This window comes from Rattus norvegicus, chromosome 18, assembly GCF_036323735.1.
Source record: "Rattus norvegicus strain BN/NHsdMcwi chromosome 18, GRCr8, whole genome shotgun sequence".
NCBI classification, from domain to species: domain Eukaryota; kingdom Metazoa; phylum Chordata; class Mammalia; order Rodentia; family Muridae; genus Rattus; species Rattus norvegicus.
The window spans coordinates 27,758,000-27,785,221 of NC_086036.1; the positions used below are offsets into that span (position 1 = coordinate 27,758,000).

General features: G+C 47.3%; 1 pseudogene; it reads left to right on the forward strand.

The window, feature by feature from the left end:
• Positions 1-1,096: 1,096 nt before the first annotated feature.
• Rps16-ps2 (ribosomal protein S16, pseudogene 2) lies at positions 1,097-15,264 on the forward strand (annotated as a pseudogene).
• Positions 15,265-27,222: the final 11,958 nt, after the last annotated feature.

The following is a 27,222-nucleotide window of genomic DNA, read 5'->3' on the forward strand; positions in this document are numbered from 1 at the left end:
ACCCTGCAGGGCGCTCCAGCCAGAGTCACATGGCCTAGGGCTTCAGAGGAGGGGGCGCCCTTAATCCCTACGCTCCGGCCCAGCCGGCTCCCACGCCGGGGCCCGTCTGGGGTCTCTGGGAGAGTCACCCCCAACTTCCTGCCCCCACCCCGCCTCCACGCCCCGGCTCTGAGACTTCCTGCCTCCCCGGCTGCGGGCAGCTTAAACTGTGGGAAGCTGGTGGGGCCGGGGTGACCCGGTCCCCTCCCCCTGTGCGCTCGACGGGGCGCAGGGGTCCGGGAGGAAGTGTGCGCGGTGGGGGGCACCGCCCGGCTCCCGGCCGTCATCCGGTGGGGCAGGTGCGGCCTCAGTCCTGCAACGGAGGGCAGGCCGGCCTGTTGCAATTGGTGCTGGAGCGAGTGGGCGGGAAAAGACGCCACGGGGGGCACGTTTCCAGGGTTCCGGGTGCGGATGTGGCGAGCGTCCACGGCTTGGCCCGGCTCCCCACGCCCCAGGCAGGCCAGGACTCTATGCTGCCCGCATGGGTCCCCTCACCTGCCGCTTAGGCGCCTAGGCAAGGGGTGTTGGAGAGCTCTCAGAATTCCCTCTTAGCCTCTAAACTGAGAGCGCTCTCCTAATCAGAACCTTTCAGAACCTTTGCCTTAGTTTTTCCAGCCTGTTTAAAAAAATAAAATAAGATAAAATAAACTGACTCCAACCACAGATTTTTCGGGACCACTTGGCAAACACTGTGCTAAGCAATTAAACGCACTTCGAAAGTATTTAAAACCTTCCAAGTCCATTTTGCTGATGAGCAAGCTGAGGCACACAAAGGCTGGGACCCTAAATCAGCTAGGCTCTGACGCCAGAACTGGCCTTTTTAGGTACCGGAGGTCTCTTTTTGGCAGGGCCTGCGGAGTTGTGCACCAAATATAGGTCGATTCCCCAGGGCAACCATTAAGTGCGGAGAGCCCCTCGGCAAGAGAGGCACATGTTTCCTAGCTTGGTTATAGGCACGTGTTACATGGCGCAGTCCCGCGTGCCAAAGCGGGGAGTGGGCGGCAGGGGGGTGGGACACAGCATAGCTGAGCGCACTGGCGCCCAGGTGCGACATTCCCAGTTGGGACTCGGTAGAGTCCTGTGGAGGGGCCTGAGCTCTAGGCAGGGCGGAGCGGGGGCGGAGAGCTCCGAGCTGAGTCCACGCGGGCCACGGCGCCTGGGAGGCCGCAATCCCGGCGCCTGCAGCCGGCGAGGCGCGGGGTGACGCGCGGGGGCCCAGCTACCGTGACCTCCTCCGCGGTTGCCATGGTGACCGTGCACTATAAATAAAAAAAAAAAAAGAGGAGGAATTTCAAACCCGTTTTCTACGGAGCTTGGCGGGAGGGGTGGGGGAGGTCTCTTTGAATCGAGTTTCCCATTTCACCTTCCCAGGCGGCAGGAGCGCTTCCCCCGCAGCCCAGCCGGGAAATTGCCGCCCCTCACGCCGCGTGGCGCCCCCGGAGGAAGCTAATTAGCGCAGCCCGGGGAGCTGGAGACAGGGGACCTGGCCCCCAGGGCCCGCCTTTTGTGGGGAGGGGAAAGCGCCTACAAATTGCCCCCCTTCCATCTCTCTAAGGCGCGCGCTCAGCCCAGAGCGGGCCGGGGCACAGGGCGCAGGCGGGAGGTCGCATCTGCAGCTTTGGCGCAATGAATCAGGCACGGCCGCCGCCGCCGAGCGCGTCTGGCATCCGGAGTCTCCGGGGATCGAAAATAATTTGGGCAAAGCGGTGGGAGGTGTGTGCGCGCGCGTTCCGAGGGGAGGGCGGGGAAGCAGGCCGGGCGGGGTGTGCGGGGCGGGGGGAGGTGCCATCCGACAGCCCCGCTGTGGTGAGAACGGAGTTGACACTTCTTTCCTTTCCACTTACTGCGGCAAGTACCGTGAGGAAGCTTAACCCTGTCGCTGCTTGGAGCATGAGACGCAATGCAAGCGCCCTCCTGAGGGCACTGAGGCTGGGGGTCAGGTGTGCAGAGCCCTTTGGCTTGGGTCACTGCGGCCTGCTAGGTCAGCTCCCAGTCTTCCCCGGCTGGCACTCCCACCTGGACATTCCTCAATGCTTTTCTCTATGCTTAATTTTTCTTTTTCTTTCCCAGATTCAGTTAATGTCAACACTGTCACCTCAGTTTTTCCACTTTTCCAAGGTGGTTTAGGGGACAGCTTTCTTGTCAGGAACCTTCGTTTGAGGACACTCTGCCTTGGGCTTTTGGTGGTTAAGATACTGCAATCAGAACCAACTCTACCAGTCTCCCTCCAGCACTCTGGTGTCCCTCATCGACATGGCCGGGCTCCTGTTTTGCCTCCGATGGCAGTACTGTCACCACTGCTGCATTAAGCACGCTCTGCAGGAGCTTGGTTTGGAACAAGAAGCTGGCACCCAGCCCTGCCAAGCTGCTTGCTTCAAGCCTGGCCGAGGTCAGCCTTTGTCTTCACACCTCCTTGTGGGTCAGCCTGCCACTGTCCACTCTGAAAACTGTTCAGGTTGCTTCTACTCAAGCTCAAGGGAGTAAGTCTTTTCATACCCTAGTGCCTGTTTGGCTCAGCGAGATGGAAGCACAGGTGGGAAACACTCGTCTTTTCCTTCCTGTCCCTATTCTAATTGGGAGTAGGTCAGAAGCTCATAGGTCATTTTTGGTTTAGGACTGCCTATTTAACGGTACCCAAATCTCAGAGCACCTTCTGCTCTAAGACCCCAAGTCCCAGGTGGGGGTGTAGACCCGCCTTCAAGGCAGGTAGATTTCTGAGCTCAAGGCCACCCTGGTTTATAGAGTAGGTTCCAGGACAGCCAGGGGTTACACCAAGAAACCCTGTCACCCCCCACCCCCTGCCCCAAGACTCCCAGGCCCACCACACATCAGGAGGGCTCTGGGACTGTTTCTACATTTCCTGAGCTCCCACCTTGAGAGTGGTCCTCAAACCACTGGGCTTCTCAGCCTGCGGGTATGGGTTGGCCCTTGGGTGTTCCTAGTGCTCACCCTGAGAGGCATGCTGTGAATACTCAGGAGGTCAAAGGTTACTGGACAAATCAGACAACTGAGCAGACAGACTGTTCAGGATTTCTCCTTAAGCTAAGGACTCAGTGGTTAAAAACATGGCCTCAGGAGGCCAGAGATACGGAAGAAGGATGGCCAAGGAGTGTGGGGCTTTTTGGCCTCTGAGGCTTTGGTCAAGCTGATCCCATGAAAACTGAGGCGGGCCTAACTAAAATTCCCTTCCCTGTTGACACACAACAAAAAACATGGAGGCCAAAGCTGATGAAGTCTACACCTGAGTTCCAGGTGGATCAAATGCAGTTGTTCTTCCTCATGTGAGGAAGACATGATGAGCTCATCTCCACCATCCACCTGGCTGTCGGCTACTTGGTGTCATTGCTCAAGAACTGGCAGGATGTCTAGGCTTTGTACCCCAGGGGCAAGCCTTAGCACCCCTGTTAGGACATCCTATTAAATCCTAGTGCTACCAAAGACAAAAGGGTATGTGTGTGCCCTCAGGGTCGGTGATAGATGGCTTAGTGTGAAAAATGCTTGTTGGACAAGAATGAGGGCCTCAGGTTGGATCCCAGCATACACTTAAAGAGGCAGACTTAGGCCAAGTTTGGTGGCTCTTGTGAACTTTTAACCCCCAAACTCAGAAGCCTGGGGCATATTCTGTAAATTCAAGACCAATCTGGTCTAAAGAGTGAGCTCTAGGCCAGCCAGGGCTACACAGTGAGACTATGCGTCAAGGAAAGGGCGGGGGGTGGGGGGAGGCTTGGTAGAGAGCTATGAGCTATAGTGGAAGACACTGGACATGGTCAGTGTGTGTGTGTGTGTGCGCGCGCGCGCATGCATTCGTGTGCACAAGAGAGTGATGGGTCTGCATAGATGTATCAGTGGTTAAGAACACATTTTACTCTTCCAGCAGACCCAGGTTTGGTCATTTGTGGGTTTTTTCATTTGTTTGTTACCTGGTGTGCTTTTTTTTTTTTTTTTTTTTTTTTACACCTGGTGTGCTTTTAAAGTGTGGTGGTGTAGCTCAGTTAGAGAACTTGCAGAGCAGCATCCAATAAAGCCGTGGGTTCAAACCCCAGCAGCACAATAGATGGGGCTTGGTGACACACAGCTTTATGTGGAGGGTAAAGACATAAGAATCTATAGTTCCGTGTCACCTTTGGCTACATAACAAGTCTGAGGCCAGTTTGGAATACTGGGATATATAGGGGTTGGGGGTGGAGTTCTGGATGTGGGCAGAACAAGCCTAAATCCTTGCTTGGCTACTAATTAGCTGCAAGATGGAGGGCATGTGACCTAAACTATCTCTGCCTCGATTTTCTCTGTTGAAAAATATAAATGACATCAATGGTCACTAACCTCATGGAAAGAAAGAATTCATGTTTTTTTTTTTTTTTTTTGGTTCTTTTTTTTTGGTTCTTTTTTTTTTTTTTTTTTTTCCGGAGCTGGGGACCGAACCCAGGGCCTTGCGCTTCCTAGGTAAGCGCTCTACCACTGAGCTAAATCCCCAGCCCCAGAATTCATGGTTTTAGTGGGGGCAGAGCATGGAGAGCTAGAAAACTTGGTCTTTGTCTGGCCAATTCGAGTGTTATCATTGTATTGTTTACAGAACTAGAACTCAGGTTCATGCTCCAGACTCTGGCTCCCCAAGCCTGTCTCTTTAGGTCTTGCCAGTCCAAGGCACAGTGTGGAGAAGGGGAAAGCCAGTCCCCTAGGAGCAGCCTGGTGTCCACACCCCAAATCTTAGTTCCCTATTTTTCACCGTTGGGTTGATTATTGCCCCTCATAACTCTGGCTTGGAGCTGCAAGGCCCTGGTCTACTGGCCTGGTTAGCTCCTCAGGGCTTTCCCTACCGAGACCCGGCCACCTCTGCTGCTTTGTCGAGCATAAGGCTTCCTGGTAGAAGGAAAGAGGCCCCGGCCGCTTATTTCTTTGCTCCCAGACTGAAAGTTCAGAAAAGACTGTGTTGATGGCAAGCATATAGGACAAGGACACCCAAATGGGACAATCTGCTGGAGACGAGATTTCTGCTGTCCTCCCTTGGAAGAGCATCTTGCAGTTTGCTGGGTTCAGACTTAGGACTAGGTGTGGCTATCTGAGTATGGGGACCACTGATTTCCGAAATGTCACTCAGGGAATATAGTCAGAATGCAGGAGGGTTTTTCCTAAAACCATGGCTTTTACTGGTGAGGTACATGGAGATGGAGCTGTGGGGCACAAGTATGTTCAAGTTGTATTTGGAAAAGGTGGCAGTCTAACTGAGTCTCATGGTGGTCTAACTGAGTCTCATGGCTGTCTCAAACGACCTCTCAGCTCCTGCTCGGGCAGCAGAAGGCTCCAGCTAAGCTCTGGCTCCTACACAATTACCCATGTGTAGTCGTGTTTACCCAGGCTCATGGAGACCCATACGTTCTCATATTCCAACATACAAGTCAGGTTAAAACTTGCTATAACACACTTCTATACACATTCTTGTGAAGAGTACACAGAAGTACACGATGTAGATACTCAGTTGCACCCATCTACATACATCAAAGATGCCTCATGTAACTATATGCATGTTAATACTATGTACATACACACACACACACACACACACACACACACACACACGTACAGATAAGCAGACATCCCTTTATCGGCATATATATATATATATATATATATATACACACATACATATACATACACACATATATATGCATATATGTATGTGTGTGTGTGTATATATATATATATATATATATATATATATATATATATATGTGTGTATAATGTCGACTGTCTTCCATGAGGTAGGATCATCCTTGTTTATTGTCAGAGAGAACAGAGGTTTGAGCCAGGTATGGTGGCACTCAGCAGAGGCAGCAGACAGTTCCTGTTTAGGCCTATGTGAACTGAGGGTGGGAGAAACTTGGATGATGGTGGTAGCAATGTGATGGTGCTGACAGTGCTGATGAAGATGCAGACATTTCCTAAGCGTTTTCTGGGCCTGCTGTACAGCAGTGAATGCAGATTTTTCTGTGGGAGATGTATGGGTGTGGGGCACACCAGTGATCTGCACCCTTTGGCTTTTTGAGAAAGGTCTTACCGTGTACCCAAGTTGCTCTAAGTTAGAAGGAATCCTCCTGCATCAGCCACCCAAGTGCTGATATTACAAGCAGGCATGCACCATTATGTAGGTTGCCCCGTTACCCATTTTAAGACAGAGTTTCAGTATGTTGCCCAGGATGACCTTGAACTCCTGGGATTAAATCACCTTCATAAATTCCCTAGTGCTTGGGGAAACTCTTCAGACAGGGTCACACTGTGTGCTGGGATTAGAAGGCATGTGCCACCAAAATTGGACAAAACACATTTTTCAACCGATTAGTTTAATTCTAAGAATTCTGCAGAAACAATTACTGGCTAGGCTTGTTATTATTTTAAGATTTATTTAAGCTAGGCATGATAGGACTCTTTAGCACTTTGGAGACAGAGGCAGGCAGATCTCTGTGAACTTAAGACCATCCTGGTCTGTATACATAGTGAGTGCCAGGCCGGACAAGGCTGTAGAGTGCCATTCTATTTCAAAAAAATTTAATTTTTACTTATGTATTTGTGTCGTGCTGTGTGTATGTGAACATGAGAGTGAGCCCAAAGAGGTCAAGAAAGTGTGTCAGATCCCCTGGAGCTGGAGTGACAGTGTGAGTCCAGTATGGGTGTGGGGAATTGAACTCTGATCTTCTGCAGGAGCAGCAAGCTCTCTTAGCCACAGAATCCCTCCAGCCCTGTTGTTTTTGACATAAGAGTCTTGAGGTGTAGCCCCGAACTCACTATGTAACTTGGCTTCAAATTCATTCCCATCCCCTCCGGCCCCGTCTCTGAGACACATATACACAGAGACAAACAGACAAACACATACTCTCTTCTTGAGACTATATCTTAGTATGTAGCTGTTTGCTATGTAATTTATTAGGGATGAGAAATGTCTTTTACCAGGAAGGCAAAACAGTCGGGCATGGTAGTACATGCACTCAGAGAAGCAGAGGCCAGCGCAGTCTACCTAGAAAGTTCTAGGATAGATAGGGCTACATGGCAAGACCCTGTTCATTTTCTTATTTTGGAGAGGTTTTTGATGTTGTTGTTTGTTTTTGTTTTGTTTTCCAGGCAGGGTTTCACTCTGTAGCATGTGCCCCTTCCACTAATAATTAATTAATTAATTAAAAATGTTAAAATAACTGACAGTGCAGACCTTTAATTCCAGCACTTGGGAAGCAGAAGTAGATGAATATGTGAGTTCAAGGCCAGCCTGGTCTACATAGACCAGCCACCGCTGTATATTGAGATTCTGACATTTTAAAAACTGAAGTTCAAGTCCAGCCACCACTCCGGCATGTTCTAGCTGAGAAAGTCTGATGACCTCAGTTTGATCCTGAAACCTTAAAGATGAGAGGAAGAAAGCAAGCAGTGGTGGCTCATGCCTTTAATCCCAGCACAGGAAGCAGAGGTGGGTGGATCTCTGAGTTCAAGGCCTGCCTGGTTTACAAAGCATGTTTCAGGACAGCCAGGGCTACATAGCAAAACCTTGTCTTGGGGGGTGGGGTGGGTGGGGAGGTGAAAAATAGCAAGGTATGGTTGTATACACCTTCAATTTTAATTCCAGTGCGTGCAAAGCAGAGGCAGGCAGACTTCTGGGAGTTCAAGGACAGTCTGATCTACATAGGGAGACACTTTCTCAAAAGAAAAGCAATGCGGGGGTGGGGGGGAAGATTGGGGATTTAGCTCAGTGGTAGAGCACTTGCCTAGCAAGCGCAAGGCCCTGGGTTCGGTCCCCAGCTCTGGGAAAGAAAAAAAAAAGCAATAGGGGCTGGAGAGATGGCTCAGTGATTAAGAGCACTGATTGCTCGTGCAGAGGTCCTGAGTTCAATTCCCAGCAACCACATGGCTCACAACCATCTGTAATGAGATCTGATGCCCTCTTTTGGTGTGCCTGAAGACAGCTACAGTGTATATATATATATATATATATATATATATATATATATATATATATATATATATATAAAACAATAAATAAATCTTTAAAAAACCAGAGGGCTGGTGAGAGGGACGACCCAGTGGTTGCGAACCCTGGCTGCCCCAGCAGGTTCAGTTATCAGCCTGCACAAGGTAGCTCATAACCATCTGTATCTCCAGTTCTAGGAGATCTGCACTCTCTTTTCATCCCAAAGGGTACTAGGCGTGTGCTTGGTGCACATCCATACACACAGGCAATGTTCATACACATAAAGTAAAACATATATTTTTAAAGAAAAAAATACAAATAAATCTAAGAACTAAGATTTTTTAGTAGGTCACTCATGAAGGTACACACCGTTAATTCCCACACTTGGGAGGGAAAGATAGGAGGAAATTTCTATTTATTTGTTTTCAAGACGGGGACTCCCTGTAGCTCTAGCTGTTCAGGAACTCTCTCTGTAGACCATGCTGGCCTTGAACCCTAAAATACACCTGCCTCTGCCCCCTGAGTCCTGGGATGAAAAGTGTGTGCCACCACCACCTGCTGTTTGGTGGGTTCCTAAGAGTTTAAACCCAGTCTGTTTTACATAGTGAGTTCCAGGCTAAGTAGTGAGACCTTGTTTAAAATATATTAATTAACTGATTAAAACAGTTATAATTATGTGTATACGGGGGTGGCATGTATGTGTATGTATGTGGCCTCAGAGGCCAGAAGAGAATGTCGAATCCCCCAATCTGGAGTTGCAGGCAGTTGTGAGCAGCCTGATGTAGGTCCTGGGAACTGATCTTAAGTTCTCTGCAACATCAGTAGTGGTCTTGATCCCTGAGCTGTCATCTGCAGTCCCTAAAAATAAGTCAAGTAAGCAAACAACAAAACCCCACCTAAACTAACCAAAAAAAAGTGTGTGTGGGAAATAGTTCCTTAGGCCAGCCGAGGGGGAAAGCAGCCACCCTGGGGACCCTAAGGGCACTAGATGTGGCAGGGTGGAGCTATGGCTGAAGGGGCTCTCCTTCAGGGCAATGCAGCCCCAAATAAAGACTAAACTCAACCCTGAGACATGGCACCAAATGATCCAGCATTCCAGGCCTTCACTTTCCAAGACTGTCACATCTGTCAGGTTCACCTCCCCCTCCACCCCAAGGGGAGAAGGGTTATTATTTTTCAGATAGAGAAACTGAGTCAATGTTTAGGTGGCTGGTGTTTTTGGCCTGGCTGGTTTGAGGGCTCTTGGGACAGGACCTCAAAACTCTGGGACAGTGTTGTGCCCGACGACAGTCTTTGTGAGGTTTTTGGATGATGCTGTAGTGTAGAGGCTTAGTCCGGGCTGGGGCAGCCCCAGAGGTGCAGGGAGAGAGCGATGACCCCCTAAAGGTCTGTACTGGAGAAGACTGCTGGCGCCTCCCCTTCAGGTCCCCCTGCAGTCGGCTCTGATGAGTCAGCCGGGATGAAGTCACCGGCTTCCTCGAAGCCTGCGCCCCCTGACCTGGAAGGCGCCTGCCAGGGGCACCAGTCGAGCCTGAGGAAGGCTGGGCAGCTGTCCAGGTCACTCTGTCACAGTTGATTTAGGGGGACTGGAGGTGTCCAGGGCCATCAGAAGCAGCTGCATGTGTGGGATCTCAAGGTCCGTGAGTCATGCTCTTCAAGAGGCTGCAATAACTTCTTGGGGAGGGGCTATCAAAATCAGTTCACGCCAAAGGAAATTAATTTCCACCTCTCTGTGACGGGTGTCAGGAAGTCAGAGGCAGGGGAGTGACAGCACTGTAGAGAGATCTTGGGAGCGGGGATCCTGTGTACTGACCACAGTGTCACTGGTCCTTGGGCAGTGAGCCTAAAGTTAGAAGCCCTGATCATTCTGCTGAAGGGGTACTCGAATTTCAAAGACATGGGTTAAACCTGGTGGTACAAACCTATAATCCCAGCATTATAATCCCCAGGGTGAGTCATGACAACTTGATAGACATTAGCCCGGGCTGAAGAGCAAATTGCAGGCCAGAGAGACCTGTTTCAAAGTACATCAAAACCCAAACAAAAGTTGTTTCCTAGTGTTGGGGGACAGAACCCCAGATCTTGCTTTTTGTTAATTCTTTCTTGTCATTCCCTTCTCTCTATTTCTACAAGTACGTGCGTGCGTGCGTGCGTGCGAGTGTGTGTGTGTGTAGGAAAAGGAAATACCCAATCTGGAAGAGACCCAGAAGAGAAATAAACTAGGGTGACACACCCAGCTTCTCCAGTGAGGGCCACAAGGATCCCCTGAGGAGGAACAGGGGCAAGATGACAGGAATTTCTGGAGGACAGTTCTTCAGTTATGAAACACGTTTTTTTTTTTTTTTTTTTTTAAATCTAGCCGCAGCAGGGTTCAGTTGCCTGGGAAGGAGGAGAGTGTCTGTTTTGGATAGCAGCCCACAGATGTGAAGACTGGAGACTTTGGGCAGGACCGTTAGGAGGCTGGCTGCCACCTTCAACCACCAGGGCCTCTCAGCCTGGGGCCTGGATAGGTGGCACGATGGGATTGCAGGCTGGGATAAATGGCTCGACCTCCTGTAATATCTGTGTTATTAGGAGGAGACCAGTAATTCCACACACATTTTTGTTGTTGTTGTTGTTGTTGTTGTTGTTAGCGACAATTGTGGGTTGTCCATAAGACAAAATGTACAACAAGAGGAACACTCATAAAATTCTTGGGTGGGACAGCCCTGGGAACTGTTTTCTTTACTTTCCTTTTTTAAATTCAAGGTCTCCTGTAGCCTAGGGTGGCTGGCCTCCAGCTCACTGTACAGAGGATCTAAGCCATGACATTGTTGTTTTTTATTTGGTTTTTCAGAACAGGGTTTTCCCACATAGCCCTAGCTCTCCTAGAACTCTCTCTGTAGACCAGGTTGGCCTTGAACTCAAGACATTCTTCACCTGCCTTTGCCTCCCCAAGTACTGGGATTAAAGGTGTGTACCACCAATGTCCGATGTAAGCCAGGTAAGGAATCACTCCACCAAATAAACTACTTACATTCTGTCTGTTTTGTTTCGTTTTGTTTTTCAGGATACTCTGTCCTAGAAATGAAGATCATTCTGCCTCAGCCTGGAATTTCAGGCAAGCACCTCCAAGCTCACTTTAGTAACCCATTTTTAAAAATGCAAGCAGCTGGGGTTGGAGATTTAGCTCAGCGGTAGAGCGCTTGCCTAGCGAGCGCAAGGCCCTGGGTTCGGTCCCCAGCCCCGAAAAAAAAGAAAAAAAAATGCAAGCAGCTGGAGTAGTACAACTGGAGTAGTACAAACAGGGTCCCAGAGTTCCCTTCCAGACAGAAGCTGCCTGAGTAGAACCTTTGGTGCTGTCCCTGCCAGTCACACCCACTACACCTGCACACACATACCTATCTCCCTGCCATTGGGTGAGGACCCCTGCTTCTTTCCTTTCATTCCCCTTCACTAGGGGACAGTTCTGAGTACATTAGCATAAAGATAAGCTGACTCTGGAGAGACAGAGTCCTCAGAAGGTCCTAGGGTCCTGCGATCTGCATCCTCAACCATCCTTTTTGTTGTTGTTTTGGTTTGTTTTGCCTTAATTCTCTTTGGCATTTGTGTATTATTGTTGGGGTTGGGGGAGGGGCACGCATGTGCCTCAGCACACCCATGGAGGTCAGGTGAGTTGCTTTTTCCTTTCTACCACATGAGTCCCATGAATCCAACACAGGTGGTCAGGCTCGGCAGCAAGTCTTTACAGCCTTCTCAGTGATCCTTATTTATTTTATTTCTTTGACGCTTGGTCCTGTGTATGTAGTGGCTTTACAGATGCTCATGCCTTTACCTCCCAAGTGCTGAGATTACAGGTCCATGGTGACACCACATCCGGCTCACTGAACCTTTGATGTACTCTCCTAGCCAAGAGTGAGGGCCCCTGAGACTGGAGTGTGTCATACTAGAACTATTAGTTCCCAGCGGTTCTGTGAGACTGACTTTTCTTAAGAAGTGCAAAGACAGCCAATGGAAGGCAGGGGCATGGTTAGGTCTTCTTTGTGGACCACAGCTAGAGGCCATGGAATTTGTAATGGAAGGGGTCTGTCCAAAAGCCTATTTTTTTTTTTTTTTTTTTTTTTTTTTTCCGGAGCTGGGGACCGAACCCAGGGCCTTGCGCTTCCTAGGTAAGCGCTCTACCACTGAGCTAAATCCCCAGCCCCAAAAGCCTATTTTTAAGTGTGAGGGCAGTCTGGCCCCCTGGCTGCAGGTGCCAACAAACCCATCAAACCTGTCTCTACTGGTTGGGGTCTGATCTGTGGTTTGGAAGCAGTGGGCAGAAGCCAGAGAAACTAACCCATAGGTCAGAAAATTGGCTATAAGGAGAAAAAAGGGGGGGTCTTAGAAAGCCCTATTACTTTGGTTCATGGTTCCTGGAGATTCTGAGAGACCTTTACCAGGAATGACACAGTTGTTGGGCTTCCATAACCCTTCCCTCCCAGCTTCCCTAGCCACAGGTACACAGAGACAATAGAAACTCTGCAACAAGTGTAGAGAGGCGGGAACTCCCTGAGCCTTTCTGGGCAGTCCTTGCCTCCTCTCCAGGGCAGCGGTGACTGGTGACTGTCAGCCTTGGTGACTCTCATTCAACCCTGAGGTATTATGATCCCATCCATCCCTTTGACCTGAGATGTGCCTGAATCCTTAACCACATCTCCAGGGGGTGTCTGGAGTCCCTTCTTGGTGGCCAAGCACACATATAAAGAAGCCATTTGCTTGCTGAGGGCCAGGAAGACTTTCCAAGGGAGATGTCTTTAGACGAGGGCAAGAGGACCAACAGGCAAGAGGAACTCCCTAAGCAGCTGGGCAAAAGGGAAAGTGAGCCTATCTTAGAGAAAGCATGGTCTAGGGCTCTTCTGTGCCTGGGAGCCCGCCTTTGGCAGGTTTCATTAACAGATTAGGGTGTCGCCCACCAACCCTTCAAACACATCTGGCCCTGGCCTAAGAGATTAAGGTCCAGTCTTGCTCCAGGTCCAGCCTTGGAGCTAGGGATAGGGGTGCCAGTTGCCCAGGTTCCTCCCTCCCACTCCAGAGATGGGAGTGTTTGGCAAAGCAACAAGGCAGCCTTTGTGTCCTTCTGTGGGTCCAGGCACGTCTGGCCCAGCCTAGGCGGCTGCTGGTTTCAGTGCCCTGTGATCCCAGGCAGGAGGGGCTGGGTGGTGCATGCATGGTGTTTGCCCCCTGTGTTCCCAATATGGCTGTCTTTTGTCCCTTGCTTTCCATCAGGGCTCTGCAGGTGGTAAAGCCTGTGCTAGGGACTCGGCCAGTAACAGAGGGTGAATGTTGACCCAGGCTGAAGGTGGAAACTTTGGCACTTGTCAGGCTTCTATGTCCTAAGTAACACAGCCAGTGCTCAAGGCCTATTCCAGGGAGAGCCTGTGTGTGAATTTGGGTGAATATGTGATTCTGGGTGTGAGGGGTCTGGCCTGAGGCACATGAACAGCTCCTAGCCTGCTCAGAACAGAGCACCGCTGTCTTGATTACGCCAACAACAAGGCCTCTTTCTCAGTGCATAATGTCCCCTCTGTATTGTCTGCTGCACGGCCTTGGTGACGATAATTTTTAGGCCCAAGTCCTTCTCATGGGTGGGGGAGGGGAGTTTTCAGCTCCATGTGTGGGGAAGTCTGGCTTTTGTTTGGGGCCATCCCCAGATACTTGCATCCTCATGGGGGCAGCAGAGGGAAGCAGGGACGCCTAGGACCCTTTGCCAGGAGCCCCCATCTGAAAGTCTGTGACCCTCTCCTGCTTCACTTCCTCCTTTTGAACCCTGCCCACCCAGACTTCTGGGCTCTGGGGACCTCTTTAAAGAAACAGTCTAGTTGCCCTTTTTTGGCCACTGTTGACTTCATACATTCTCTATGTTCACTCCTGGGTTTTCCTTCATGGATGCACTGAAGTGTTGGCGTCAACTTCTTTTTTTTTTTTCCTTCTTTTTTTTTTTTTTTTTCAGAGCTGGGGACCGAACCCAGGGCCTTGCTCTACCTCTGAGCTAAATCCCCAACCCCTGGCGTCAACTTCTTAGTCCTTCCCTCCCTCCTTCCCTCCCTGCCTCCTTCCTCCCTCCCTCCCTCCCTTCCTTCCTTCCTCCCTCCCTCCCTCCCTCCCTCCCTTCCTTCCTTTGTTTTTTGGTTATTTGAGACAGGGTTTCTCTGTATAACACTAAATACCCTGGAACTCACTGCGTAGACCAGGCTGGCTTCAGAGACCCTGCCTTCTGAGTGATGGGATTAAAGACGTGCTACCCAGCTACTTCTTCATTCTTTTTTTTTTTTTTTAAATTTTATTTTATTGTATATGAGTACACTGTAGCTGCCTTCAGACACACCAGAAGAGGGCATCAGATCTCATTACAGATGGTTATGAGCCACCATGTGGTTGCTGGGATTTGAACTCAGGACCTCAGGAAGAGTAGTCGGTGCTCTTAACCACTGAGCCATCTCTCCAGCCCTACTTCTTCATTCTTAATATTCTTTTAGGTGCTTAAGAATGCCGAGAATCACTTTTCCGGTGGCGGCACGGTGCAGTGAGGAGCTCGTGTTCATACTTGTAGCCATGCCGTCCAAGGGTCCGCTGCAGTTCATGCAAATCTTCAGATGCAAGAAGACAGCCACAGGTGTGGCCCACTGCAAGCCAGGAAATGGGCTCATCAAGGTGAATGGACGTCCTCTGGAGATGACAGAGCCGCGCACGCTGCAGTGCAAGTTACTGGAGCCTGTTTTGCTTCTGGGCAAGGAACGATTTGCTGGTGTGGATATCCGGGTCCGTGTGAAGGGTGGTGATCATGTGGCCCAAATTTATGCTATCCGGCTGTCCATCTCAAAAGCCCTGGTGGCTTATTAACAAAAATATGTGGATGAAGCCTCTAAGAAGGAAATCAAAGATAGTCTCATCCAGTACGATCAGACCCTGCTTGTAGCTGACCCCTGTCGTTGCGAATCCAAAAAAATGTGGCCGTCCCAGTGCCTGTGCCCGATACCAGAAATCCTACTGATAAGCCAGTCTCAAGGATCAGGGTTTACCTTTGGAATAAACATCCTAGGACTTTAAAAAACAAATGCTGAGAGGCTGGAGAGATGGCTCAGTGGTTAAGAGCACTGGCTGTTCTTCCAAAGGTCCTGAGTTCAATTCCCAGCAACCACATGGTGGCTCACAACCATCTGTAATGGGATCTGATGCCCTCTTCTGGTGTGTCTGAAGACAGCGACAGTGTACTCATATACATAAAAAAATAAATCTTAAAAAAAAAAAACAAATGCTGAGAACCCCCAACGAGTCTGTGTTTGGTGGGGCTCTATCCATCAGCATCTGCCATGTTAGACTGGCAGTGCAGCTCATTTAGTGATATAGGTTACACTGAGATTGTGCAAGGCTCTGGATTTGATCCCCACAGAAGGACATGTGTTCTTGCTCATATACACTTGAATACTTACGCTCACACACATAATTCACATTAGATATTAAAAGAAAAATTTAACAACACATATTTGTTTATTTAATAATATTTGTAGGGCTGGGTGTGGTGGCGCTTGAGAGGTAGAAGTAGGTGGATGGATCTCTGTGAGTTCAAGGCCAGCCTGATCTACTGGTCTACACAGTAATCAGGGCAGTCAGGCTGTGTAGAGAGATCCTGTCTCAAAACAGCAACAACACAGGAGGCTATGGAATGTGATAGTCCACCCTTGTAAAAGCAGCTCTCAGGACTCTGAGTCTAGAGGACCACAGCAGCTAAAGGGTAACGTGGGCTACAGAGAGAGTTCAAAGCTGATCTGGGGCTACTTAGAAAACCCCAACTCAACCTAAATTTAATTTAAACTTCATTAGAGCTGGGGTTGTGGCTCAGTGATACAACACTTGGCTAGCTTTCATAAAACTCTGCATTTGATCCCTGATACTGTAAAAACAAAACAAAATAAAACAAGAACCACCTAGTAAATACAAAGGAAAGTTCCATCACATGCTGTCATAGACAATACCTCGTTTGGTTTTTGTTGTTGTTGTTTTGTTGAGACAGGGTTTCTCTGTGTAGCCCTGGCTGTCCTGAAACTCTCTCTGTAAACCAGGCTGGCCTTGAACTCAAAGATCTGCCTGCCTCTGTTTCCCAAGTGCTGGAATTAAATGGGTCCCCTGCCACTGCCCAGCTGATGATATCATTTTTTTAAAAATGAGAGTTAACTTTATTTTTCTAGAACAAAACACAAATTGTAAGAAGAATAGACCTTTTAGGTTTGGGGAGATTCCATTTGTTTATGACTTGATGTAGCAGACTGGGTTATTAGACTCCCTTCTGCTTTTATGTTCATTCTGTTGTATGTGCATGTGACAATACACACATGCACATTTGATTATCATTCTTGAAGTGTATATGTGGCAAAACTCTTGCCTCACACAGATTTACAGTTGCTGTCCACAGCAGCTGACTATGATTTGTCTTGTGCTCAAGCAGAAGCGTGATTTCCTAGCTATAGATGCTTCCTGCAATTTGTGATGTTTGGATTTCTGGGAACATTTCAGACAGTATATAATGTCAAGGTCCCAAGAGGAGTCTGTTGGTGGTTGTTGGTCATTTAGGGAGGTCAAAGAAGAAACAAAAGAAAAGAAATCAGATTCAGATACTTTCCTGATTCCTCTCTCCCCTCTAACCTTGTCTCTCTCCTATCTAGTGTTAAGAGGTGAAGGCAGAGGGTTGGGGATTTAGCTCAGCGGTAGAGCGCTTGCCTAGAGAATGCAAGGCCGGGTTGGGGATTTAGCTCAGTGGTAGAGTGCTTGCCTAGCAAGCGCAAGGCCCTGGGTTCGGTCCCCAGCTCCTAAAAAAGAAAAGACAAAAAAAAAAAAAAAAAGAGGTGAAGCCAGAGGGGGAAAGGGTGGGAAAAGAAGAGCCCACAAAGCAGCAAGGATGTGCTAGGAGTTGTACCAAATGTGAATCTCAATAAAGGGAAAAAATGGGAAATCTGATTTTAAATGCCATAAAGGAAATGGCAGGTGACAAAGGAATGGATTCTTTGTTGTTTTTTTTTTAAGATTTATTTTATTTATGAGTACACTGTAGCTGTCTTCAGACAGATCAGAAGAGGGCATCTGATTCCCATTACAGATGGGTGTGAGCCACCATATGGTTGCTGGGAATTGAACTCAGGACCTCTGGAAGAACAGTCAGTGCTCTTAACCACTGAGCCATCCATCTTTCCAGCCCAGATTCTTTTTTTCAAGATGCCAGCAAACAATGTGCCATTACCTCTGGAATATATCTCTCTTTACTCCTAGAGGGGATTTTGTGTTTTCCCTTTTTCTTCTTCATATATTCTGTTTCAAAAAGTTTGGAAGAATGGCCTAGCAGTTGGTAAAATTGTGTGTGAAAATGGAGGGGTCGGGCTGGAGAGATGGCTTAGTGGTTAAGAGCGCTGACTGCTCTTCCAGAGGTCCTGAGTTCAAGTCCCAGCAACCACATGGTGGCTCACAACCATCTGTAATGAGATCTGATGCCCTCTTCTGGTGTGTCTGAAGACAGCTACAGTGTACTTATATATATAATAAATAAATAAATCTTAAAAAAAAAAAAAGAAAATGGAGGGGTCTAAGCAACACGAAATGCCTGAAATGGGAAAACTGAAGGGGTCACTCTGATCTTTCTTTTCTCAAGGGGTTGCAGAGTTGGCTGTGAAACTGAAGATATTGTGAGTGGAGGTGGAAACACTTGGGAAGCAAGGAGCACTGGAAAAGAGAGAATGAAAAGGCCCAGTCCCAGTGACTGAGCAAGAGAGCGGGAGTTTCCCACAGGAGGGAAGAAAGAAATAAACTGTGCTAGAGGGAGGTCAGGTCAGAAAAAAGTTAAAAAAAAAAAAAGTAGGAGGACAATGTAATGAAAACTCCCCATTGAGAAAGAAAGGGTTAATCTGGAACCAATCACACCACCAGGGGTAGAGGAGCAGCAGCCTGGGGTTGCAAGATCACCATCAGCTTTCCCAGTAGTCATACAGAATATGGCTACTAATGGTGGGGAACAAGGTTATGAGATAGAATAGCATCCTATAGAAATGATAGATCTAAGGCATTTTAAAGATCCATGATTTCATATGGGATGCACTCGCTTTAAGTGAAACAAATTTTAAAGAACTGGGCTACTCAAACCAGGATTATTCTCCAAGATGAGAAGGTATTGGTAACAGTTTTACTAGAGGCCAGTCCACAGTTGCAAAGATTAACATGGTGGATGGAAGAAGCCATCAAATTGAACAGTGAAATAGAGCAAGCGGAATAAATATAGTAAAAGATCAGTTGCTAGATGAAGGGCAGTAGAACACTGATAGAGAAGAACAGATTTGATATGATGATGCTACAATAGAACAATGTAGCTTAGTGACTTTAAGAGCTTGGGACAAGCTGAGGATCATGGGGAAAGGCCCACTTTGTTTACAAAGATTATACAAGGCTCTGGAGAAGTCTTTTTTTTTTTTTTAAACAAAGATTAGTTACAGCCGTGAACAAAGTCATATTGGACCCTCATGAAAGGCACTGCTGATAGAGACCTTGGCATTTGAAAATGGTTATTAACTATTAAATATGGTAGCAGCACTGATGGGTGAATAGATAACAGATACTACCAATATTGGTTCTAACGTGTGTCAAGCTAATATAACAGGTCACACTATAGTTAGAGGTCTTTGACATCAAAATGTCTGGTGCTTCGGTTGTGGGAAATATAGTCATTTGTGAAGAGACTATCACCAAGCTGCTAAGGGTCTCAGATCTCAAAATGCCCATAGCTTTAATTGTGGGAAATATGATAATTTGCAACAAAATTGTGAACAAGACATCTCTAAGGGCGATGGTTGTTCTAAATATAAACCAGAAGGAAGGCCTAGGTTTCCAGGGGTGTGCAGGTGATGTGGGATATGGCCAGGGTTGCCACTGGACTAATGAGTGTAGGTACAAAAGAGATATTCAAGGTTACTTCTTACTGTTGGGAAACAGCCTTGGTGACCTAGTTCAGGGCTCCACAGCAAAAATTGTGAGCCATTTCTGCCAAGGAGTAACATGCAGACTGAAAACCCTCCACTTGGCATTGGAGAGTTAATGCACACTACTACAGGCTGTGCGGCTCTAGATGTGGCCACAGGTAAGCATCTTACTCTATCCCTCAAAATTCAATGCTATCACACAGCTACTGGAGTTTATGGTCCTTTGTCCTCAGGGACACTAGGGATGGTCCTGGGAAGGAATGCATTGACTTCCCAAGGATTCAAGAAATTAAAGTTATGGCCTTTGTAAAAAGAGAGATGCAATTAATGGAGCTGATGGGATTGCTCATCGGCTACTGTTTCCCTACATCGAAGGCAAAGCCTCTCCTGTGGAAACAATAGGAGGGTTTGGAAGTACTGGAAAGCGTGTGTTCTGGAAACAGTTGTGAATGGTCAGAGGCCAAAATTAAAATAGAAAGTAAGTGGTATTGACATAGAAAATCAGGTGGACACAGAGGCTGATGTAACCATCATTTCACCAAACAAACTGGGATTAGGGATGACCACTTCAAAAGGTTTATGCCTGATTTCTAGGAATTGGAAAGTTATCTCAGCTAAAACAAAGTGTGCAATGGGTTAAATGTGTGGGACTGGAAGGTATAATAGGAAAGTTAGGGCCTCATGTGGCTGACATACCCATAATTTATGGGGAAGGGATCTTCTACAACAGTGGGGTACTCATTAATATTCCTGCAATCCCAGAGATAGTCCATGATGCAATAGGGGGTAAAGTGGTAGGTGCTCCTGGGAAAGTATTGATATACGTCATCAACTACAACCCAGGCTGTGCCGATTGTCCAAACACGGGACAAGCAGTTGCAGAAAAATCTAATCACATCTTAAAGGAATGGCTTATAAAACAAAGAGAAAACAAAACAAAACAAAACAAAAACTGAGATAAAATCAGTAGTGTTCTGCTAACTTCAAACTTTCTGAGTGTTAGTGAGAAAGGAACAGCAGCAGCTGAGAGACACTGGGTTATAGAAAAACTGTGGAGTTAAGCCAGCCTGTATAGGATAAGGATGTGTTAACGTCAGAATGGAAGCCAGAGAAAGTTTTGTGTTGGAGACATGAATTTGTTTATGTTTCCACAGAAAATGAAAAGCTATGGACACCGTTGAAACTGGTAAAGATTAGAATTGAGGAGAAGAGGTCTATTGAAAACCTTCACCACTGACCCAAAAAGCACTTATTTCATTGAAAATTTGCTGCTCCACACAGCACAATTAATGGCTTAAAACAGAAGTGGGGAAATGTGGTGATATTTTTGAAAATTCTGGGATTTTGTTTTCTTTGAAAAACACAGAAATATTGTAAGAATGTGGTTTTGTTTTACTCCCAGGTGTGGGATGTGGGGCTATGGATTGTCCACAGCAGCTGACTGTGACTTGTCTCGTGCTCTGGCAGAAGCATGGTTTTGCCAGTTGCAGACAGTTTCTGCGATTGTGTGATGTCTGGAATTCTGGCAACTTTTCGGAGGGTGTAGAAATTCGGTCAGTCGGTCATTGTTGGTTGTTTCTGGAGGTTGGTTGTAGTTTGTTAGTAGCTGAGGTAGAAGAAGAAACAAAAGGAAAGGAATTGAATTCAGGGATTCTCCTAATTTCTCTTTCCCCTCTGACTTAGTTTTCTCCTATCTAGTTTTAGGGGGTGAAACTGAGGGTGGGGGTGAGATAAAGGATCAGAAAAACAAGAACACACAAATAGCAGACTGGCTCCATAAGATATTCTAAAAGCCTTTCAGATCCTTTGTACTATACCCAGATCTATAAGTTAACTGTCATCTAGACTCCAAAACTCCACCAATGAACTTTATTTTTATTTATTTATCTTTTTTAAAATATGGGTTTCGGGGTTGGGGATTTAGCTCAGTGGTAGAGCTCTTGCCTAGCAAGCACAAGGCCCTGGGTTCGGTCCCCAGCTCCGAAAAAAATAAAAAAAAATAAAATAAAATACAATATGGGTTTCACTACATAGCCCTGTCTGTCCTGGAACTCACTGTGTAGAGTAGGCTGAGCTTGAGCTCACAGGGCTCCTCCTGCCTTTACCTCTCAAGTGGGCACCATGCCATGCCCAGTTTTTTACTCTTAATGAACATTTAAAAAAAAGATTTATTGGGGCTGGGGATTTAGCTCAGTGGTAGAGCGCTTACCTAGGAAGCGCAAGGCCCTGGGTTCGGTCCCCAGCTCCGAAAAAAAGAACCAAAAAAAAAAAAAAAAGATTTATTTATTTAATGTCTATGAGTGCCCTGTAGCTGTCTTCAGACACACCAGAAGAGGGCATCGGACCCCATTATGGTTGTGAGCCACCATGTGGTTTCTGGGAATTGAACTCAGGACCTCTGGAAGCGCAGTCAGTGCTCTTAACCGCTGAGCCATCTCTCTAGCCCTTAATGAACATTTTATATGTATAGTTTTTATATATGTTTGTGTGCAATGTTGTGTGTCCAATGTCCTCAGAGGCCAGAAGAGAGTGAACGAGCTTTCTTGCTTCGTTCTGTTTAAGGCAGTCTCATGCAGCCCAGGCTGGTCTTGAGTTCTCTTTGTAGCTAACCCCTGAGAAACTGCCACTGACTCCCAGCGCATAGGATTGTAGTAGAAAATATTTAATATCCCAGCCCGGGATTTCCAGCCCGTCTTTGGTTATTGAGCTCCCAGATGAAAAACACACGCACAGCCTTTATATTTACAATATGCCCTAAGCAGCACAATACCTGGGCAGCTGGCCGCCCTCCTGGCTGTTAGAATCTACTTTCCTATCGATAACCCAGAGTTATTACTTCCTATTTTATATGCTCCATCTGGGCTGCTCTTAACTCCGATTGGACACTCAGGGCCACGTTTTTATGGCTCAGGTAACCCATGGCGATTTCTTCTTTCTCCTCTCCTGTAAGGATCATGGCCTATGACAGCACGCTTCAGTCAGTCAGCTTACTTACTTGTTTTGTTTTGGGAGACGGGGCCTCACAGAGCCCAGGCTACCTTTAAACATACTAGGTAACCAGAGATGACCTTGAACTCCTGACCCTCCTGCCTCTACCTTACTATTGCTGAGATTACAGCCATGCGCCATGGGGCCCCGATCTTTAAGGTGCTGAAGAAGGAACCCAGCATGCTAGACCTCCCCATCTGAGTTACACGCACCCAACTAGCTCTGTTTAAGTTGTTTATTATCATTTAAAGATTTATCTCTGCCTTGACATGTATGTATGTTTGCCTGTGTGTATGTGTGTGCATTGCATGCATGTGTTGCATGCACTGCATGCCCAGGAAGCCAGAAGAGGGTGTTTGATCCCTTGGAACTGGAGTTACAGATGGTTGTGAACTGCCATGTGGGTGCTGGGAATTGAACCTGGGTCTTCTGGACGAACAGCCAAGGTTATTACCTGCTGATCATCTCTCCAGTTCCCAAATTATAACTATTATTATGTGCACACAGGCAAGCATGGGCTCCAGTGCCACAGTGTATCTAGGTCAGAGAACAATGTTGTTTATTTGGTTCTCACCTCCACCTATATATGGCTTCCAGGAATCAAATTCAGGCCTCCAGGTTTACTTAGCCAGTGACTTCACCCTCAGAGCCATCTCACTGCCCCTCAACTAGCTTTTTACTTATTTGTTTGTTTTACGTGTGTGTGTGTGTGTGTGTGTGTGTGTGTGTGTGTGTCTGTGTGTGTGTGTGCGCGCGCGCGCATGTTTGTACTATGTGGGCATATGTGTATGTGTGTGCTCAAATGTATGAGAGTGCAGGCCCAAGGTTGATGTGAAAATCCTCCTCCACCTCTCTTCCACCTTTTTCACTGAGGGAGAGTCTTTCAGTCAAACCCGGAGCTCTATGATGTTTAGTCTGGATAGCCAGTTTGCTCTTCAATCCCCAGTGAGACTAGAATTATAGGCAGGTGGGTGACTTACCTGGGTTTCGGGGATCCAAACTCTGGTCCTCTTGCTTGCATGGCAGGTGATTTTACCCCTGCGCTATCTCCCTAGGCTCGGGTGCTTTCCTTTGCATTTAGAAACTGGAACTTTGGGGGCTGGAGGGATGGTTCAGAGGTTAAGAGTACCGACTGCTCTTCCAGAGGTCCTGAGTTCAAATCCCAGCAACTGCATGGTGGCTCACAACCATCTGTAATGAGATCTGATGCCCTCTTCTGGTGTGTCTGAAGACAGCTACAGTGTACTTATGTATAATAAATAAATAAATCTTAAAAAAAAAAAAAAAACCAGCGCAAGGCCCTGGGTTCGGTCCCCAGCTCCGAAAAAAAAAGAACCAAAAAAAAAAAAAAAAAAAAAAAAAAAAACCTGGGACTTCATTTTAGCTCAATAAGAAAGGCTCACAGGCAGGCTGTGGTGACTTGTATCTGTTACCCCAGCTTCTAGGAGAGCTGAGGGAGACGCGTGCCCTGAAGCCCGTTGTTAGAAGCCCACCTGAGCCACACAGTGAGACCCACTTCAGAAAAGCATGCATGAAAAAAATATTTAAACCCCTAACCTCGGATTCTGATATCTGACAGCTGTTCTCTCAACAACAATGAAATGAGCCAGTCATTTGAAGCAAACAACGGCCAGTATTTGTTGGTGAGGATGGCGTTCTGTTCTTTCTGTTGAAATTCAAATCCTGGAATGTTGTACTTATACACATCACACAGGCTTGGCAGCTTCTTAAACATTTCTGAGAGTGAAGTGATATCAATGAATTTGTTTATTGAATACAGTATAACAAAATGTGTTGACATTAGAAAGATCTGCATAACTCACAGAGAACAGACTGTCTGCGGTTGTTATAAAGTCAGGCATAGATGGGTATGGTGGCACACCCCTTTAATCCTAGCAGTCAGGGGGCAGAGGCAGATGGATTTCTGAGAGTTCAAGGCCAGCCTGCTCTGGAAACTAAGTTTCCAGTCAGTAAGGGAACGTAGTAACAGTACTATACACTATTACACACAGGCTACACAGTAAGACTCTGTTTTAAAATAAACAGGTTTTTAAAAAATGGTAGTTGGGGGGTTGGGGATTTAGCTCAGTGGTAGAGCGGTTGCCTAGGAAGCGCAAGGCCCTGGGTTCGGTCCCCAGCTCCGAAAAAAAGAACCAAAAAAAAAAAAAAATGGTAGTTGGACAAATAGGCTAGAACTTAGCAACTGAAATTCACTGGTGAACTAGTGAGAAGGCTTACTGCTTAAGAGCACTGGCTGCGGGGGTTGGGGATTTAGCTCAGTGGTAGAGCCCTTGCCTAGGAAGCGCAAGGCCCTGGGTTCGGTCCCCAGCTCCGGGGGGGGGGGGCGGTGGGGGGGAAGAGCACTGGCTGTGGGCTGGAGAGATGGCTCAGCGGTTAAGAGCACCCAAGACTACTCTTCCAGCGGTCCTGAGTTCAATTCCCAGCACCCACATGGCAGTTCACAACCATCTGTAACTCCAGTTCCAAGGGATCAAACACCCTCTTCTGGCTTCCTGGGCATGCAGTGCATGCAGTGCATGCAACACATGCATGCAATGCACACACATACACACAGGCAAACATACATACATGTCAAGGCAGAGATAAATCTTTAAATGATAATAAACAACTTAAACAGAGCTAGTTGGGTGCGTGTAACTCAGATGGGGAGGTCTAGCATGCTGGGTTCCTTCTTCAGCACCTTAAAGATCGGGGCCCCATGGCGCATGGCTGTAATCTCAGCAATAGTAAGGTAGAGGCAGGAGGGTCAGGAGTTCAAGGTCATCTCTGGTTACCTAGTATGTTTAAAGGTAGCCTGGGCTCTGTGAGGCCCCGTCTCCCAAAACAAAACAAGTAAGTAAGCTGACTGACTGAGGCGTGGTGTCATAGATGATGACCCTATGCGTTGGCAGTCAGAGACAGGTTCTCAGGAGTTAGCTACAAAGAGGATTTAAGGCTAGCCTGGACTGCATGAGTGTCTTAAACAAAACAAAGGAAGTTGTCGATTCAACTCCTACCTCAAACAGTGACACCAGGCCATTTCCTTGGGGTAGGCATGGTTCTTGGGCAGGTGTGAATTTTCCATACCATCTCATAAGGCCTTAAATAGATGTGTACTTCAGGACTGAGATTTAGAAAAAATGTCAGTCCTACTGCTTAAGCGATGCCTGCTTTTCAGTGATCCCCTAGCAGACTCAGTCGTCAGTGCCTTGATCTGCATAAGGCACAAGTTAACTCACTGTTGCTGGCCCCCACAGCGCCAGCGTTATCAAATGAAGAGGTGGATAATGCCTTTATGAAGTCAGAGCCTAATTTTGACCTCGCCTAGTCCTAGGATGCTCCCCCAAGTCCTCGGCCCTGCCCACAGAATCTGCCCTGCTTATTGTCTCTTGTGCTGAGTGAGGATGTGCGGGGGTCTTACGTATCTCACCTGGGACCTCAACTGAGATTTGGGTTTTCTCGGTAGAGGTTTCTCTGGAGGATGACACTGATTTTGATGGACGGGCAGGATGTCAGAAGACAGAGACTGGGAACATATTCTCGGTGGAGGGAAGAGCATTGGCAAAGTTAGAGAAAAGCACAGGTCAGCATAGTGGCTCCTGTCTGTAATTCCGTCACTCAGGAGGCTGAGACATATGCAGAGTATACAAGTTAAAGAGGAGTGAGTTCTACAAACAAAGGAAGACAGAAATAAGAACAGGACAAGTCAGAGAACGGAGGCTCTCAGATGCCAGCGCTGGGACAGTAGGTAGCACAGAGAGATGCTGAGGACGGAAGTAACAGAGCCCAGAGAGAGCCAGGGCAGAGAAGAGAGGCTCCTCTCCCACAGGCCTTCAAACGCTGTTTGGCTTCATGGCACTGTGTCCTTGAGGCCTGCTCAGTCACACAGAGGGACTTTTGCTTCTTGCCTGTGATTGGCACAGTGCGGTTTCCTGCTTAGAACTCAGCCAAGCATGTCTCCACAGGTTTCTAAGCTGATACCCAGCTTCTCTCTTCCTGTGGCTTTGTGGTGACAGCAAGTAGCCCCATCCAGTTTGCTGTGCACCAGTGTGAGGGTGACCTTGGCAGGTGAGGAGAGATTGGTAGTGGCTACAAGTTCATGTGCAGCACTAGGCGAGAGGTTCCTCTTAAAGAACTATCAACTATTAATTCTTTTGTTATGTGTGTGGGTGTTTTTCCTGCATGTATGTTTATGTATCACGTGCATTCCGTGCCTAAGAAGAATGTTGGAGCCTCTGGGTTGGTGCCTTATGCAGATCAAGGCACTGACGACTGAGTCTGCTAGGGGATCATTGAAAAGCAGGCATCGCTTAAGCAGTAGGACTGACATTTTTCTAAATCTCAGTCCTGAAGTACACATCTATTTAAGGCCTTATGAGATGGTATGGAAAATTCACACCTGCCCAAGAACCATGCCTACCCCAAGGAAATGGCCTGGTGTCACTGTTTGAGGTAGGAGTTGAATCGACAACTTCCTTTGTTTTGTTTAAGACACTCATGCCTAAGAGGATGTTGGAGCCTCTGGAACCTGGAATAATCGGGCACGTGACTTGGAGTAAGCAGACACATGGGTGTTGAGAATCGAACCTGGGTCCTTTGGAAGAGCAGCCAGTTCTCTTAACTACAGAGCAGACTCTCTATCCCTTTTGTTTCTTTGTGACCAGGTCTCACTAGGTAGTCCTGGAACTCTCTATGTGGACCAGATCCAGAATTCTACCTCCCTCTGCCTCTAGACTACTGAAATTAAAGGTTCGCACCATTTCATTTGGTCATGTTTTTGTTTGTTTGTTTTGTTTTGTTTTTGAGGCAGGATCTCATGTAGGTCAGGGTGGCTTCAAACTCAGTATGTAGCTGAGGATAACCTTAAACTGTGAGTCCTCCTGCTTTTGCTTCACAAATGCTAGGATTATGGGCTTGTGCCATCACAAGGAGTTTTTTATTTATTTTTTTTATTTAGCTCTAACATACATGTATGCGTGTGTGCATGTACTCACCTCCCAACTCCCATTTGAGAGCATTTATGTGGATAGAGGTCAAAGGAGAACCTTTAGTTGTTGGTAGGCAGGGTTGTTTTGTTTCTGGTATAAAGCATACTCCATGTTAACTGACATTAGAGATGCTTGCCACACCCATATTTTTGTATGTCACTAGTCTTGTCTTCCTTCTTTCCTTCCTTCCTTCCTTCCTTTTTTTCTTTATTGACACAGGGCCTTGTGTAGCCTAGGGTGGCCTTGAACTTGCTATGTAATTAAGGATGATTTTGAACTC